Below are 17305 nucleotides of genomic sequence, written 5' to 3'. Positions count from 1 at the left end.
CATAGGAGTACTTACTGGTTTAGAGTTTTCCATATCAAATTTCTCCAGTAGTTCCTTCAGGTAATTTGTTTGACATATGAATATACCTTTATCATTCTGTGAATTCTACAATCCTAAAAAGAATTTTATCTCCCTAATTATAAACATTTCAAATTCTTCTTGTATCTTATTAGAAAAGTCTTTACACAATCCATCTTCCCCTCCAAAAATGATGTCATCAACAAAAACTTCAATAACCAAGATGTCTTCTTTAGTCACTTTGAAATATAAGTTGCTGTCAGCATTACCTTTAGTGTAACCAAGCTTCAAAAGATATTTGTCCAATCTAGCATACCAAGCTCTAGGAGCTTGCTTCAATCCATATAAAGCTTTCCTTAATCTACAAACCATACCTTTATCATTTGTCAATGAAAATCCATTAGGCTATTCAATGTAAAATTCCTCTTCAAGACCACCATTCAGAAACTCACATTTAACATCCATTTGATATACTTTATAGTTCTTATATGCTGCAAATGCAAGAAATAATCCGACTTCCTCAATTCTAGCTACCGGTGCAAAGGTTTCATTGTAATCAATTCCCTCTTTCTGTGAATATCCTTTACACACTAATCTTGCTTTGTTTCTGATTACCTTACCATCTTCATTAAGTTTATTTTTGAATACCCACTTAGTTCCAATTACATTTTTATCTTTAGGCCGGGGGACCAATGTCCATGTATTGTTCTTTTCAATTTGTTCTAATTCACCTTCCATAGCTTTAATCCAATTCTAGCTACCGGTGTAAAGGTTTCATTTTAATCAATTCCCTCTTTTTGTGAATATCCTTTACGCACTAATCTTGCTTTGTTTCTGATTACCTTACCATCTTCATTAAGTTTATTTCTGAATACCCACTTAGTTCCAATTACATTTTTATCTTTAGGTCGGGGAACCAATGTCCATGTATTTCTTTTAAATTTGTTCTAATTCACCTTCCATATCTTTAATTCAATTCTAGCTACCGGTGCAAAGGTTTCATTGTAATCAATTCCCTCTTTCTGTGAATATCCTTTACACACTAATCTTGCTTTGTTTCTAATTACCTTACCATCTTCATTAAGTTTATTTCTGAATACCCACTTAGTTCCAATTACATTTTTATCTTTAGGCTAGGGAACCAATGTCCATGTATTGTTCTTTTCAATTTGTTCTAATTCACCTTCGATTAGAGGCCTTGGAGGTAGCCATGCAACAACATTATGTTTCTCCTCCTCAACCTCCATCTTCCTCTTCTACTAGCCTTTTGGATGTAGATTTTATGAACAATTGAAAGTAGAGTTTCTCTACAAGAACAAGGGTAGGTGGGAGGCATAATAAGGTCATTCACATGTATATAGGTGCTGCTATGTTGGAGACAAGGAGGAGAAGGAAACTTAGCAAGTGATTGGTATGCAATATCTTAGTTACTGTAGATGGCAGACTTATAACTTAGGAAGTGATTGGTATGCAATATCTTAGTTACATGCCTCAATAACAGATGCTGGTTCAATTTGAGAAATTAAGCATACCTCTTCATTTGCCAGTCTTCCTCTTGTCATAACTCCTTGATACTTATTCCCAATTATCTGACTTTTAGAGTGATCCAATCTTACATACCTGGGTGTGTTCCCTTGCTGATGTTCTTCAGTCACTATGGAATTCTCTGATGATGTCGATGTGACTGGATCAACATTCTGTGTCGGTGCACTCTATATAGGTTCATTTATGATCATCTCAACTGCTAGTTCAGAATCCATAGACCTTGAATTTCCTCTAAAGTGTTCATCTATCTTACATTTGCACTCTTAATGATTTTGTGCAATCTTTTATTAAAACATCTATATGCTTTTCTCTTAGATGAATAACCAAGAAATATACCTTCATCACTTTTAGGATCAAATTTACCAATATATTCATCTCTCCTAATGTAACATTTGCTTCCAAATATTCTGAAGTACTTAAGAGTAGGAATATTACCAAACCATAATTCATAGGGTGTCTTACCGGTTTCACCTTTGATGTGAACTCTGTTGAAAGTGTAAACCACTATATTCATTGCTTCTCTCCAATACACATGAGGTAGATTTTCTTTTGATATCATGCTTCTAGCTGCATCCAGAATAGTTCTATTCTTCCTTTCCACAACTCCATTTTGCTGAGGTGTCTGGGGTGCTGATAGTTGTCTTCTAATTCCATTCACTTCACAAAATGTATTGAACTCCTTAGATGTAAATTCACCTCCTTGATCTGATCTTAAACATTTGATTTTCTTACCGGTTTCATTCTCTACAAGTGCCTTGAACAATTTGAATTTCCCAAAAGCTTCTGATTTCTCCCTGAGAAAAGTAACCCAACTCATTCTAGAATAATTATCAATAATTAGCATGAAATATCTATCTCCCTGTAGACTTCTTGTTCTTGCCGGACCACACAAGTCAGTATGAATTAAATCAAGAACATCATTGGTTTTCTCAGAAATACTCTTAAAAGTTATTCTATCTTGTTTTCCCATTTGACATTCCTTATATACCGGATTATGAGGTTTTACAATCTTAGGTAAATCCCTTACTGCCTTAGATGAACTAATCTTTATAATGCAATCAAAATTTACATGATAAAGTCTTTTATGCCATAACCAACTTTCATCAATATGTGCAATCAAGCATGTCTTTTCATTGTTATTCAAATGAAAGATATTACCTCTAGTCTGATTACCGGTTGCAATTTCAAAACCAGTTCTATTCATGATTTTGCATTTACCATTCTTGAATTTTAACTGAAATCCCTTTTCAACTAATTGACCAACACTCAAAAGATTATGCTTCAAACCTTCAACATAATAAATGTTGTCAGTATTGTGCTTACCATCAAAAGATATAGCATCGTTTCCTTTGATCAAATAAGCTTTGTCATCTCCAAATCTTAATAGACCTCCATTGTATTCCTGAAAAGATAAGAATTTACTTTTATCACCAGTCATATGATGTGAACATCCGAAATCTATAATCCATTCATCCTTTTCTTCAGTTTTAGCTTCCAGGGCCTGCTCTACCAGTGGAACAGTAGGTGCCGGTTGATCTTCTGTTATTGCAAGAAAAGCCCATCCATTGTCTGCCGGTTCTTCATCTGAATCATCAGTAACTCCTTCGTCAACATAATAATATGATTTGTGTCTATTCTTCTTAAATCTATATCTTTGATATTCAGGGTTAGGCTTGTATGTTCTTTTGGCTTCTTCTCTCAATCTTGCATGTCTGTCAGGACATCTAGATGCCATATGACCAACTTTATTACAGTTAAAACATTTAAATGGTGCTTTACCTTCATACTTACTTCCAATAGGACCTTTAGGCATTTTCCTTGCAAATAGTGCTTCAAGTTCTTCCAGTTCTTCATTTTCCCTCCTGATATCTTCAAGTTCTCTTGCATAAAGTGCTTTCCAATCAGATTTATCAGATGATGATGATGATGTAGATGATGATGCTTTGAAGGCTAAATCTATTTTAATTGTAGCAACAAGACCAAATTCCTCAAGCTCAAATGCTCAAAGTTTTCCAACCAAGGTGTCTCTAGATACTGATGTATTAGGCATTGTTCTCAACTCATTAATAGCAGTTACTTTCATTTTGTATGCCAGTGGCAATGCTCTCAAAACTTTAGAAACAATTTCATCTTCACTTAAGGAACCTCCACATCATTGTATTCCCAAAACAATTTCATTAACCCTTTCCATGAAAGCAAAAATTCTTTCATCTTCTTCCATTTTCAAATTTTCATACCTTACCCGGAAGCATTCTAGTTTTGCAATTTTAACAATGGTGTCTCCTTCATTCAATGTCTCCAATTTATCCCAAATAGCTTTAATAGTAGATTGGTTTGATAATCCCATGATTTGCTGATCTGACAAGGCGCTCAAGAGTGCTTCTCTTGCTTTGCAATCATTCTCTTGATCCTTACCAAATGTAGGTGGATTAGGTTGACCCGGTGTAGGACCAACATAGCCATTATGTGTAATATCCCATATGTCTCTTCCAATGAAATTCATATGTGTCTCCATTTTGATCTTCCATATACCAAAGTTAGTTCCATCAAGTTTTAGACTGTCCTTCCTAAAAAGGTTAGTTGCCATAGAATCTCCTCAAGTTTGTAAACGTCTGCAAAAAGAGGACTAGGCTCTAATACCAATTGTTAGGACCTAGAGGCAATTGAGAGGGGGGGGGGTGAATCAGTTGTCTATTAATTTCAACCCAAATATAACTTAATCAAACTTGATACTAAATACTGGTAAACCAAACTTAATGTCGGTAGATAGATTAGCAGTTAATATTAATACTGGTGAAAATTAATGCATATAACAGAAAGAGAAACAACATCCACAACACATAACACAAAGATTTGTACGTGGAAACCCTGTAAGGGGAAAAACCATAGTGGGAAACCTTACCCACAATCAGATGATACTATTGTAGATTGTATGTGTGTACAAAATGGGGTCTACACATGCAGAAAGGCCAACCACCTAGAACTCACTGCTCAATCACAACATGGGAGTCACACTGACTACAATTGGATGATTAAATCCAATGATAATGTACTGCTTAAAGTAGCATCTCCAATGTTGGATTCAGTACCGGTTAAGCTCTTATAATCACCTTCAAACCTTCCTTGAACTTTCTTTATGGTCTTCTCATATGATCTTCAATATTCACACATACCATGTTACAATACCATAACCTTACATACCATATCCTTACATCTCACAATTGAGATCTTACATATATACCAAAAATAAAACCAAATGTGTAGGTCAGCTCACTAAGAATATTACAATTAAATCATTTACAAGTAAGTCAAGATGTGATGCATCATGTCGGCTCAATGTAATTACAACAATACCAATTGATTAAATCATCTCCATAACGTGTCATGCTGATCTGGAATAGATAATGCATGCTGATCCATAACCTAGATCAATTTGCTGGTAACAACAAATATGTCAACCTAATTAGACCAATAACCAGAATACCAAAACCAAGTGTCCAAACCATGTCTTCGACATAACCAAGTGATCTCCAGATGATAACAAGTCATCCTTTGTGTCGGTGAACAATATAACCTGCCGGTGAATGAAATACCGGTGACTATGCATAAGTCACTGAACTTACCAGTGAACATAATCAATTATCTCTAGAAGGATAAGTGTTGATAAGTGTTGACATCAATGACAAAACCAATGAAACACATCCATAATACCAATAGCCACCACGTTGTGATTGCACTTAGCAAATAAATTAGTTTTACCTTTAAACCTTTCCACCAAAAACAAATTGGAAAGAGAAGTGCATTTGACTTCAAACACACTTCAACAATTGAAGTATGCAAGACATGTTTGAAAGGTGGCAATAGGGGCAAAATTCATGCTCCAAAATGTGGCAAGAACCAAGAAAAAAAGATTTAAAAATGTCTCCAATAAATGCAAGATGTGTTTCTTAAAACCGTTCAATCTAAAAAATGTGGCAAGAACCAACGATTTTCAATACCATAGCAAAAAATGAGGGACAGGTTCAAGGGAAGAATGCCACAAAAATTGGTTTTGTGGGAGAAAGAGTGCAAATTGTGTTCTTCCTCTTCATCTTCAAGCAAAACATGCCCTCAAAATATGTAATCGAGTTTCTAAAACCCCTTTGCAACTTTTAAATTGCATCCTTTTTCCTTTACTTGAGAAAATTCGGGTTTCAAGGGAACAAAAGTGTTGGCATTTGTCTGAATTGGTAAAGACTGTTGGTGAGATACAACTGGTAAATGATTGATTGGCGAATGTGATGAAGAGATTGAGATTCATGTTTGATGACTAAGTCTTGTGTTTTCATTGATGGCAACAATATTTTTGTGGTCATCTAAGTCTTGGAAGCCAACCATTAAGGTATAACCGGTACAGATGATAGTTTACCAGTGAACCTAAAAATAGGTTCTTAACTGGTAAATAGAGACAAAGTTGCATTCATGCAACTGATACAGGTGATTGATGATGAATGATGTAGTTTTACAACAGTGATGGAGACAAGCATTTGGATCTATGTTCATGATCACATTGGCAGATTCAAACGGTCAAGCGAGATTTGATGTATAGAGAAGACATTCTGATGAACACTCAACCGGTAGTGATAAAGTCACTTAAATTTGTAAAATGACATAGGTTTTGATTTGTTATGTCGGTGGCTGACATAAGTTTGATGTGTAATATTATTTTGTCTAGATTATTTGAACCTAGGAAATTTTTCCAAGGTTGTAGCTGACTAAAATTGATGTTTATAAAAAGTGTGATGAGGTATCAAGTCGATGTGTGTATGAATGCGTATGTGTGTGAGATCGAAGGCATGAATTAGGCGAAGTTGATTGTGCAGTGTTTTGTAAAGCTCTGTATTGATGTGTTATTGATTTTTTGAGGATCTAAAGTGGATCTTATCAGAAACATAGGTGTTATATGAAGATCATTTGACTGATGTCTCCCTAACAATTTGCAGCATTAAAATCCCCTAATCGGGTAGGTCCTAACAGACCTTAACTTGTAAATCCCCTACCAGGGTAGCTCTTTATCAGAGTGTTAAATCCTCTTGTGAGGTTGATCCTAACATGCCATAGCTCCTAACAGGGCTTATCATTTAAATCCCTTAACCGAGTGACTCCTAACCAAGTCTGCTCCTAACAGGGTATATTTGTAAGACCTTAACCGATCAAGATTTCTATTCTACAGATAGTGAATCTTGTGGGTATTAACTTCCACCGTGGTTTTTCCCTTTTGGGTTTCAACGTATAATCTCTTGTGTTATGTGGAATTTGTTTTATTGGGAATTAGCTTATGTGGTGATATTCCTCTTATGCTTGATAAGTTTTAAGTTGTTTAAGTTGGTGATCAGACTCATATTGTTTTTGCTTGCACTGATTCACCCCCCCTCTCAGTGCCTTATAAGTTTATCAAAAAGCACAAAAAAGAGCAAAATGACTTGTAATGGGGAAATAAAACCCCAATTATAACTAAAAAAAATAAAAACATAAAAGAAGTAAAAACTTAAAAAGACTTGTAATAGGGAAATAAAATCCCTATTACAACTTAAAAGCATAAAGTAGGAATTTTTATGAGAACTTTCAAGTTCTCATTAAACTTGTATTTTCAAATTAACTTGTAATTTGTCCAAAAAGTTCATACAAACAACTTAAAAGATAAAAGGAGAAAATGGGAAATAAAAAGCAAGTTACAATTTACAAGTTTTATAAAGTACACTTGTAATTACTAGAAAAAACTTGCAAAGGAAGGAAAATTTTCCACTTGCAGTCCAGAGAAGAAAATTCAATTTTGAAGGAAAGACATAGAAAACGAACTCAAAACATGATGAAATTTGAAATGCGGATCGAGGATGAACTGAATATTAGTCTAATTCAACAAGAAACAAATTTTTTTTCTCGGGAAGCATGCCTTAGATTAAAAAAAAATTTTGAAAAAAAAATTTAAAGGGGTTGTCCAATTTTATGAATGCAAAAATATGGACAACAGATGGCTCTAACTGGGGAATTCGTTTCACTTATTCTTAGAAATAATGAAAGAATAGAAACCAGATCTCTAAGTGCCTTCCTTTATTATCCATTGGGCCATGGAGTCAATCAAAGCAAAAACACAAGCACAAAAAGACTCAAAAAGAAAAGAAAAATGACAAAAAAACATGGACTTTATTTAGAAGGATTAGACTTGAACCTTTAGTCAAAGTAATTCTTCAAGTGTTGGCCACTATATGGCAACGCAAATGGTATACCATCTCGATAAGCCAAAATAAAGCTATTCTCCAACAATACAGTAAATGGTGAAAGGTCTGTTGGTATTGTGTTGTCATTGATGTCAATTGGTATGGGATGACTACCAGTATGAGAGATGTATGTGCAACACTGTCATGAAGGAGTACAAAATGAGAAATATTTGATATCACCTTGTGTTGTAGAATACCAGTATGGTAAGGAAGAGAATGATCACTGGTATCATTGGTACACAAGTTGTTGGCATATGTACACTCCAATGAGACATTGTATGTGATTGAAGTTTTTGTCATTGATGGCACCCTTGCAATCCTTTGGCACCGGCAAAGACATTATACTGGTATCAGCAGATCACACTCCACACCAGCACTCAGGACACCGGCATCGACACAGAAGAAAGGAAGTATACCAGCACAAAGGCCGATAGGATTTTGTTATATTACATTTTGTTTATTATTGTAAAAATGTGTAAGACAACCTGGCAAATTGTAAAATGTCTCTTATATATAAAAGAGAACATTGTAGACATTTATGATATGTGATGTAGAAGCATTAAGGAAAATATTAGGTAGACCTAATGTGTGAAATATAGGTCAAGGGGTATATGTAAAGAACAGAGTAGGAACTGGTACTGAATCTGGCATTGAAGATGCTATTGTAAAGCAGTACAAGTTATTGGATTTGTATAATCCTTATTGTAAGTTAGTGAGACTTCCCATTGAGCAGTGAGGAGGTAGTTGGCCTTCCTACATGTGTAGGCCCCTATTGTAAGTAGTATTCTCTTATTGGCCAGTGAGTGAATATTGTGGGTCAAAAATCCCATCGAGGTTTTTCCCATACCGGGTTTCCTCATTAAAATCTTGTGTTATGGTGTGCTTTTCATGTGGATGTTCTTGATTTTGTTTATTGCATTATTTCTTGTATACCGGTACACTGTTATATTATGTTGTGCATGTTTTAAGTTAAGAAATTCCATTAACCGGTTAGATACTGATTCACCCCCCCCTCTCAGTATCTGTGGGATCCCTAATAATTGGTATCAGAGCTTGGTCCTCTATTTTCAGAAGCCTAACAGCTTAAGGAAGATCTTGACACTGGTAAAGACGGAAAATCTGATGAAGCAACTTGAAGGAGCTCTTACAGACTATGATGTAGAAAAATTGAAAAATATCAAATTAGAAGATGATTTAAGGGCAACTCAGGATATCATTCAGGCACTTCAAGAAAATTTTACTGTTGCAAGAAATAAGAGAAGAGAACTTTGTGAAAAATTGCAAAATGAGAATGATGAAAAGGAATCACTTAATGATATGACAAGCAAGTTGAAACAAGAGATCATGACAACAAAAAATGAAATGCAGGAAATGACTATGAGATTTTGCAAAGAAATTGAGGATAGGAAGAAGATTGAAGAAGAATTGACCAGAAGACTAAGTGATGCAGTAAATGAGAACACAAGACTTAGCTATGAAAATGACTCAAATGAACTGATGAGACAAAAAGAAGTCTTAGAAAGAGAACTAGAAACTCCAAATCAACACAAAGAAAAATTCAAGAAAAGCTTAGAGGAACTTGGCACCTTGTTGAAGAATAAAAAACCTAAAGGTGACACTTCTGGAATTGGCTTTGAAGTTGGTGAAAGCTCCGGTACTGCAAATACTCAGGATCACAGCAAACTGGTAAGACAACCTAATGCTTACAAATTCAATGGAAAATGCTTTAACTGTAATAAGTATGGTCATAGAGAAAATGAATGTAGATCTAGAAATTATCAGAATATCAACACACCCACCGGTCAATGTTCTAAATGCAACAAAGTTGGTCACAACTCTGAAAACTACAGAATGAATGTGAGATGTTATGTTTGTGGAAGATTTGGACATTTATCTAATCAGTGTAGAACACAAATTGACATAGGTTATGGGAAAGCTATTCAGAAGAATAATGTAACTTGTTATGCATGTAACAAGATTGGGCATATTTTTAAATTCTGTAGAAGTTAAGGAACACCGGTAGACAACAAAAGTTCTAGCTTGAAAGGTAAAGAAAAAGTTGAAGAGGTTAAGCAAGAATTCTCAAAACAATGGATTAGAAAAGCTGATCTAAATATTGGGAATACTCCTCCACCGGTAGAACCAACCAATGGTTCACCGGTAGGATAAAGTGATGCTTCACTAGAAGGACAGAGCAGTGCTCCACCGATAGGAAGTTCTTCATCTAATTGAAGAAAATTTCCTTGAGGGTTTGGCAATCTATTGATACATGTGCTATTATTCCCTCAGTTAGAGATAAGAAGTTGAAAATTACCTATTACCGGCAAACAATGTTAAGTGAATACTTAACCGGCATGTAATTAATGTGGTAGATGGTGAAAAGACACTATAAAATTAAGGTTTTGGCTCCATTTCATTTCACCGAGATTTCAAATTTTCTAAGAGCGTGAAGACTCCGAGCTAAGGCATTTCGAGCAAGAAGCAAGAACACTCCAAGCAATCATCCATCCAAGGTGGTAAAAGGTATTTAATCATGGCATCTACCTCTGCAATTGAATATATAGCAAACCCTACTATTGTTGAAGTAATAAAAAGACCTAGGCCCATATTTTAGTTAGTTCCCGAGATAGCAAAGAAGGATGATACCTTAGGTGCTTTTTCTCAAATTCCTAAGGGAGTTGTATATGCTGAAGACCCCAGAATGTACATCTAGTGCAACATTGAAGAGTTAGGAGATGAGGAAATTAAAACCATGTATAAAACCGTGATATGTGATAATACCAACAATGTAAAAGATGAACACAAGATCATTGAGACCCTAGGATTTACAGAGATCCTTAGTATTCCTGAATTTCCAAAGGATGTGATTAGGATAGTTTTAAGCAGGGTACATGGAGAATTTTTCTGGTTAGATGCAATCCATAAGATCACCAAAGAAGATGTGAAAGTTGTCACAGGGTTACCGACCACCGTAAAAGACCAGATAAAACCAAGAAGGTTTCCAATGACCTAGTTATAAACCTAACTGGTGCAACATTTTACAAGAGGTCTCTAAGGGTTAATGATGTATAAGATATCAATGTGAGATTCATCAGTATGATATTAGGGTATAAAGCTACTCATGCTAATAGACTCAATTCAGTTTCAAGTTTATACATTAAGAGTTCTTATGATATGGTCACAGATAATGCAAAAATTGACATATGTGAATGGTTAAAGGATGAATTAATTGACAACCTTGGAAAGATCAAGAAGGACAAGAAAGGAACTTTTAGATTTGGAAATTTGTTAGTATGCCTAATGCTACACATAACAAAATAGATTCCCGGTATAGGTTACAAAGAACTTGGATATGATATACCGGTAGGAAAACAATTAACAGAACTATTCAATAATATGGGTGAGAACAAGGAAAACAATATTCATGACCTTTTTCAAGCATTAAAGACCAAAATGAAGAAAAGAATAAGGTTATCACAGAAGATTGTAGACAAATACAAATATGAAATATGCTTTGTAATCAAGAAAGATGAAATCTGGATGGAAGCGATCATCCCAAGGACAGTTTGGGTAACCGAGATGGGCTATGAAACAGATGATCACATAGTTGAAACATATGCTAAAGCACTTCTGGAAGCCCCCAGAGAACCTAAGGAAGAAATATTTGGTAGTGCAGAAACTATTGAAAGCCAAATACAATCAAAGAAAAGAGTGAAAAAGGTCGAGGCAGTTGTGAGGAAAGGTTCCAGACAAGCAAAAGCAATCAAAGAAGATGTGTTTAAGAAGACCGGTATAACAGAGGATGAGTTAGCAGCTCCACAACCTGAAACTCACCTATCACTGGTAGGTACTTCTTCAGGAAGTGACATGCCTACAACTTTCAAAAGTGTTGTAAGAAAAAGAGATCCCTCACCGGCAACCACACCCTCACCCAGGAGGACAAGGCAAAGCAATAAGCAGTGAGATCTCCGGTAAGAAAGGCCACACCAAAGAAGAAACTAACACCCAAGAAGAAGAAGAGAACAAACAAAGACTTGGCCCCTCTTGATATACTGTTGAATGAAATCACAGAGGAAGGTAAATTGAAGAACATAGAGAAAATATATGACACTCTAACAGCTGATGAGAAAGAACAAGTTGAAAATAGTGTTATATTGCACATGGATATGTACAAGAAATTTTTAATGGAAGTAGTCAATGAAGTTCCAGATGAACTATTCAAAAGACTAGAAGCAAGAAGACAAGCAGTGATAGAACTGGATAAGAAAATAAAGATTGAAAAACTACTTGATGTATATCCGGTAAACTCTCCACAAGAAATTGATGATTTGATTGCAAAGGCCAACCGGTCAGTATTCTCTATTGCACACTGGCATATTTCACTAATGGCAGGAAGAGTTAATGAGGTGACAGAAGAAATAGAAAATGGATGGGATATATTCCTAGTTGAGAAAGAAAAGTAGGAAGAATACAGGAACCTCAAACCTATAAAGGTATATCAGAAAGATAGAGACAAGGGGAAAGGAAAAGCTGGTGGACCACCTAGTATCAAAGTTAGAGACAACTTACCGCCACCTCTAATTACTCCACCGGTAACAACTACTAAAGATCAACCGACAGCCAGGAGTATGGATGTAGAGGATAATAATCCTAATCTTGAAGTCCTATTTACTGTGAATGTTGATACTCAGAAGATCAACATAGTAGTAGACAAAGATACAACTGATAAGTTAGATATGGCTAGTGAGCCTCCAGTAGCAGGGGAAACTGATAAACCGATAGAAGATAAAGAGAAAAAGGTAGAGACTAAGACACAGACTGAGGCAATGAAACATATAGAGAAACAAATAGAGCTAAAGGCTCTGAGACAATAACAACCGAAACAGGTACATAAGGAAACAGTGCCACCGACAACTAGTGAAGTAGGAAAATCAGTGCTTAAAGAAATGCAGACACAAGCAGACCTACCAGAGGTCAAAACAAGCTTGGTTACTTCCACTGGTACTTAGATTGTTGATTCATCATCAAGATTCAAATCAACCAATGTGGCTGAGGTACTACTTGATTCTATCAAGAAAATAACCGACTACAACTCACAAGCTTACAAAGCAATTGATGATACCAAACCAATTTTGAAGGTAATAGCTCCCAACTGTAATATAGATAACAAAGATTCTTTAGGACAATTGGATACACTGTGTAAATATATCTCAGAAAACATTGAGAAAATAAAGGAAGATTCAGTGAAGGATAAGGTAGAAATTGAAAAACATAAATTCTTTGATGAGCAAATAAAGAAGTGTAATAGAGATTTTGACACACTTCTACCGGAACTATGTAATTTGTTGAAAGAATACAAAAATCTATATAAAGATACCTGTAAAATAAAATTTTTGATTGTAGATATTGACAAGAAAATGAGCAAGGTACAGGATGAGATCAATAAACTTGCAGATAATTTTGTCAACTCACCTGATACACTATCAGTTTTTGAAGAGAAGATAACAAATTTTGAGGAAGAACTACTCAAATTGGAAAGAGAGAAAGAAAGAATAATAAGTAAGGAAAAACATTTGAGATCTAAACTAAGTCCAAGATTGGACTATCTAGCATCTTTGAGGAAGGAAATTTCTGAGGCACTAATACAGGGAAGCAAAACACCGACAGAGCATTTGCAGCATCTCACTGGTATAGTGAAGAGAATAGAGACAACAATAAAGGATAGCAAGAAGTTTATGGATAGTATAAACTTGATTTTGGGAGACCTTTTTCAAATTATAACTACCCAGCTACAAGGTTGAAACCACAAACTCTACTGACATCTTGACAACCTTTGTCATTGATGCCAAAGGGGGAGTAGTGGGATGAGAAAATTCAAATCATAGGAATCATATGCTCAGGGGGAGCACACACATTTTTGGTAACATTTTTGGACTACACATTTTTGGATACTTTTTGAAATTTCTCATGAGTGTTGCCATCAATGCCAAAGGGGGAGATTGTTGGCATATGCACACTCCAATGAGACATTATATGTGATTGAAGGTTTTGTCATTGATGGTAACCTTGCAATCCTATGGCACCAGCAAAGACATTATATCGGCATCAGCAGATCACACTCCACACCGGCACTCAGGACACCGACACCGACACAGAAGAAAGGAAGTTAACTGGCACAGAGGTCGACAGGATTTTGTTATATTACATTTTGTTTATTATTGTAAAAATGTGTAAGCCAACTTGGCAAATTGTAAAATGACTCTTATATATAAAAGAGATCATTGTAGACATTTATGATATGTGATGTAGAAGCATTAAGGAAAATATTAGGCAGACCTAATGTGTGAAATATAGGTCAAGGGGTATATGTAAAGAATAGAGCAGGAACTGGTACTGAATCTGGCATTGAAGATGCTATTGTAAAGCAGTACAAGTTATTGGATTTGTATAATCCTTATTGTAAGTCAGTGAGACTTCCCATTGAGCAGTGAGCTCTAGGCAGTTGGTCTTCCTACATGTGCAGGCCCCTATTGTAAGCAATATTCTCTTATTGGCCAGTGAGTGAATATTGTGGGTCACAAATCCCACCTAGGTTTTTCCCACACCAGGTTTCCTCGTTAAAATCTTGTATTATGGTGTGCTTTTCATGTGGATGTTCTTGATTCTATTTATTGCATTATTTCTTGCATACCGGTACACTGTTATATTATGTTGTGCATGTTTTAAGTTAAGAAATTCCATTAACCGGTTAGATACTAATTCACCCCCCCCTCTCAGTATCTGTGGGATCCCTAACACAAGTTAGTGCCTAACTTGTGTGGATGAAAGGGAAAGGTTACAAGTACAGTGTATCACCGGTAAGGAAAGGATGTCAACTGATAAGTGTTGTGTTGACAGTGTGTAGTTGCCAACTGGCAAGCTCGTGGCCAGTGTACAAGAAGAATGGGCAAGGTGCTTGAGCTATTGTTTGTGATGAAGAGGCAGAATGTTACCTAAATCACATCAACATTGGAGGAGAAGAATGAACTAGTCACCGATATGTTGTGTGGTTACAAAACAACATGACTCTCACCAGATGAAGATGCAGTCACCATGTGAAGAGATGACTGGTAGTGAATGTGCCCACATCGGATCACATGTGCCTTTTTGAAGATGTGTTGCATAAATAGGGAAGTCACATGAGTGCATTAAAGGATGCAGATGATAAGGTGTCACTCCACTGGTAAGTGGAGCTTATCTCTTATTATGCATACTGTGTATCATAGTTCTGAGAGATAAGAAAGAAGAGGTAAAGGCAAGTGTTTAAAGGCTCACACCGGAACTACCGTTGAATCAAAGGAATGTCTCAAGTGCATAAGATCAAGGATATGCAATGGACCCACAGAGAAGGCATGTTGTGTTGCTGGTACAAATGAAGAGTGATGGGTTTTTCTCTTTGACAAACTGGTTGAGATATGGTTTGAGCTGATCAGGGAGATGGCAAGGATGAGTTGAAGCAGACATAGGAAAATGGCCAGATTGAAGATGGAGTCTGTTGAAGGTTGATGACATGGTGTCATCAAGAGTGTTTATCGGTATGTAAGTCCATCGGTAATATGGACAAGGTGCAAATGCATAAGACCTCCCACCAGATGAGAATGAGCATGCTATGAATAGACATGTCTAGCGGCCAGTTTAGGTATTCCACATGAAGTTCAACAAAGGGCACACATGAAGGTTAATCGATAGAGTGTGAGATACTGACAGGGTTAATAAATTGGTAGAAAAGAAGTGCTAGTTGTGTGTTTGGTCAGTGATCCTTTCTGAACCGACACACCAATCGAAGCTAGCAGTTGGTTGACATGGATGCCACGTGGAGTCAAGGTGGAAATTTGCATGCAATAGTAGATGGAATGTGCACCGACAAGGTTGTTGAAGGGTTGGTCGATCATCCTGTTCATATCGACATAGATGATCTAGCAGAGGTGGAGGTCGACATGGATTCCGCGAAGAGATGAAGTGGATAACTCACTGAGGTAGATGAAGTGTCATGTAGGGATAGGTGTTTCTACAGGTATGCATTTAATATGGTTCCCGTGATTTGTGAATAGGATCAGAGGAGTGCGGCTCGAGGAAGAATGAACGACAGAGAAAAATTAGGGAATTGTTGGTGTTGGCAATATGAAGGAATTGATTATGTATTGCATTGATGTTTTATCATCGATGTCAACACTAGCTATTATGATTGGTTACTGACAGACAAATTTTGGTTACCAGTAGAAGAACTAGTGTTACTAGAAGAAGGGACTATCAGTTGGATAGTACTGACATGTTTGGATCAATGGAATATGTTTTGGAGTATGTTTTAGTAAGTTGGTATTGACTTGATGATTGAATGCTATCATACATTCTAGTAAGCCTATACCGGTAAGGGTTTAGGGTTTTACCAACAGAGCTTTTACTGAGAATCTTTAATAGGATGCATAAGTGGTGTTGGTGCGGCTTCTAGATGGAATTTAGGATGCAGAAGGTGATCTTTGTTCATGCCTCGACTAATTGGTGACATCTCTTTGGCGTGGTGAATCTATTTGGGTCTAGGTTATGGACCAGTATCATGTAACATGTTCTCTACATGTTACTGGGATGATTTATGGATTGGTTATTGTTGTTTTGGTCTAAAGCAGACATGGTATATCATTGTAATGTGGATGTATGTAATGATCTTATTGTAATATCTTTTAGGTGGCTGACCTAATTGCTTTAGGCCTTAGGGTTTGTATAAATTGATGTAAGATCTCATTGTAGATCGTGGTCATGGTCATAGAAAGAAATGTGTGAATAATGTAATATCATTCAGGCAAAGGAGATTTGGTTGATCATAGGTGATTGGATTGGTTTTATGTAGAGGTCAAAGGCCTCTGGTATTGAGCTTAACCGGGACTGTAATCAGGCATGGTAGATGCTATCATTGGCAGCTCATTCTTCCAGATTGTTGTCCAATTATATTGAGGTGGTTATCACCTCTCTGTAGAAAGTGAGACTCCTTTGTAATGATTAGTATGCTCTAGGCAGTGTGCCTTCCTGCATATGCAGGCCCCTTATTGTATGATATACTTTTTGCAGAAGTATTATTTGACTGTGGGTAGGCCTCCCACCATGTTTTTTCCCTTACCGAGTTTTCCACCTACAAATCATGGTGTTATGTGGTATGGTTGCATTGTTTTAATTCTCTATTTCATTCTTAAGTTTTATTGCTTACTAGTATCTGTTACTGCTATTCTGGTATTCAATGTTTATGTGCTTCGATTAGAGGTTATAAAGTGGTTTGATTAATATGATTTGTTGACAACTGATTCGCCCCCCCTCTCAGTTGTCCATCGATTATTCTAATAGTTGGCACCTGGATCGAAGCAAGGAGATCAGATTGGATGAGGACCTCGAGAAGGAAACAACAGAAGTATTAATGGCATTTTGACAGATGCAGGTCGAGATACAGGGCCAGAGTT

The sequence above is a fragment of the Cryptomeria japonica genome, chromosome 4 (genome assembly GCF_030272615.1).
Source record: "Cryptomeria japonica chromosome 4, Sugi_1.0, whole genome shotgun sequence".
Taxonomy (NCBI): Eukaryota; Viridiplantae; Streptophyta; class Pinopsida; order Cupressales; family Cupressaceae; genus Cryptomeria; species Cryptomeria japonica.
The sequence above is the reverse complement of the archived record's forward strand: the minus strand, read 5'-3'. Positions refer to the sequence as shown.